General features: G+C 26.9%; 1 pseudogene; it reads right to left on the reverse strand.

The window, feature by feature from the left end:
- LOC119577151 overlaps positions 1–1,634 on the reverse strand; it is a 33,381-nt pseudogene extending 31,747 nt beyond the window's left edge.
- Between the last annotated feature and the right edge of the window lie 860 nt (positions 1,635–2,494).

The following is a 2,494-nucleotide window of genomic DNA, read 5'->3' on the forward strand; positions in this document are numbered from 1 at the left end:
ATAAAATTTTTATTAAAATATATATATATATATATAATATATATTTATGTATAAAATATATGTATAAAAGTATTAATTATATATATTTTAAAATATCTATATAATAATATATATTAAAATTTTATATATATATTTTAATATTGGGTGTGGTGTGTGTGTGGGGGTTTTTGGGGTTTGTTGTGTGGGTGGGTTTTTGTGTTTGGGGTGGGAGTTTTTGGGGGGTGTTGTGGTGTATGACTGTGCGGCAGTGTAAAAAAAAGCCTACTTCCCAGGGGGAAAAGACATATGCCCCTTTAGAAGGGCAATCGAAGGGTCGTTAAAGGGGGTTCACCGCCGGGCAAGATGTCAGCCCCCGAACCCCGGGTTTTAGGAAAAAGCTTCCCAAACAAACCTCTAAAAGTGAATTTAGAAAGGGGGCCCAAAGTCCTGCAGGGGAATAAAAGGCTTTTTAAACAAAAATGCACACACACGCACACACACACACCACAACCACACACACAAAACATTATATATAAATATGATATATATTTTATATATATATAATATATATTAATATAAAATACATACAAAAACGAAACATATTAACCCTTTTATAATTTATATATATTTTAAAAATATTAAAATATATAAAAAAATAAAATTAAACCTTTTTATTTTAAAGTAGTAAAAAAAGGGCACACACACCCCACACAAAACAACACACACACACACACACACCCCAAACCAACGCACGCACGCCCGCACGCCGCAAGCACACAACACATAACGTACACCATTTTACATTTCCAAATTTTTGCATTTAGACTTATATTTAATATTTTCTTTTTTATAGAATAAATAATTACATATATAATAATATAATTTTATAATTTAGTATATAATATATATAATAATATTATATAAATATATTTAGTTTTGTGTGGTAGTTATGTGTGTGTGTGCTGGGGTATTTAAAAACCTAAATATAATAATTTTTATTTTAAAATATAATATAAATATATATATTAAAATAAAATATATATATTTAAAATAATACAATACAGAAATTTACAAAAACAAACACACACCCCCACACACAAACACACCCCAGCACACACACAAAACACCCCACACACCCCACACATATTAAAATTAAAATATATATATATATATTTTATATATATATATATTTATAATATATATTACAATACAATATAATTAAATATATTTCTACATACACATAGTAGCAAAGTAGTAAAGAATATTTACATATTCACATATATTCACAGAGGTTTTTAAAATTGAAGACGTTTTACTCCTAAAACTTGTTCCACTAACAGAAGAAATTTGCCTGAGTGTATTTTATAATCCATTTCAATTTAGAAATTTGTGTGTGGGTGTGTATATGAGTGTATGTATGTATATATCTACACACACACAAACCCCCATATATATGTTTTGTATGTGTGTTTTAATAAAAAACCAATTTTTTTTGGGTTTTTAAAAGTATATGTATTTTACCCCATACATATATGTGTGTGTCTGCCTTTGCACATATACATACTCCTATGAGAGCGCACACAGCACATGGGACTCACCTCGATGCCGCTAGCGAGAGATGCACAAAAAGAGAACACTACCAATGTCTTTCCCGCACTCCCCGGCCCCCGGGCCCCCTTTAAATTTCCGACGGGGGGTGTGGCCCGACAGGAGCCCTCACTCTTTCCCCCCCCTCGCAAGTTCAGTTTGGGTTTGGCAGTGCCGTTTGAGTGATGGCCCCCTTCCCCCCTTTTCACGCGTGTTTTGCTCGAACAGGTTTTTCGTTTCAAGCACGCGCCTGTGCAACACACACACCCCGCATATTATTATATTTTATATAATATTTTATATATTAACAAATATATATTAATATATAATATATATATATATTACATATAAAATAAAATATATAGATATATATTTTAAAATAAAAAAATATTATATTTTATTAATTTTATAAATATATATATTTTTATAGATATAATATAAAATTTCTCTTTTATTATATTTGATAGTATATAGCATTTTTTTATACGTATATATATATTATTTATAATATAATATATAAAATAAAATATTATTTTTATATAATATATAAAAATAACACAACACACAACACAAACACACACACACACACAAAACATTTCATTTTTTGTATGCAGTATATATTAATATATATATATTAAAATATATATTAAAATATATTAATATATAATATATATATTAAAATTTTATATATGTATGGATATATAGTAGGGGTATTTTATAAAAATTATATATAAATATATAATATAATAATTATTTTCTATATAAATATAAAATTAAATATTTTACGCATACATTATATAACATACATATATAAATTGGTGTGTGTGGTGTGTGCTGTGTGTAGTGGGTGTGTACGTATAATTTTAAAAATAATTTTATATATAATAATATATACTTTTAAAATATATATATATTATATTAAAATTTT

This window comes from Penaeus monodon, chromosome 9 (assembly GCF_015228065.2).
Source record: "Penaeus monodon isolate SGIC_2016 chromosome 9, NSTDA_Pmon_1, whole genome shotgun sequence".
Taxonomy (NCBI): Eukaryota; Metazoa; Arthropoda; class Malacostraca; order Decapoda; family Penaeidae; genus Penaeus; species Penaeus monodon.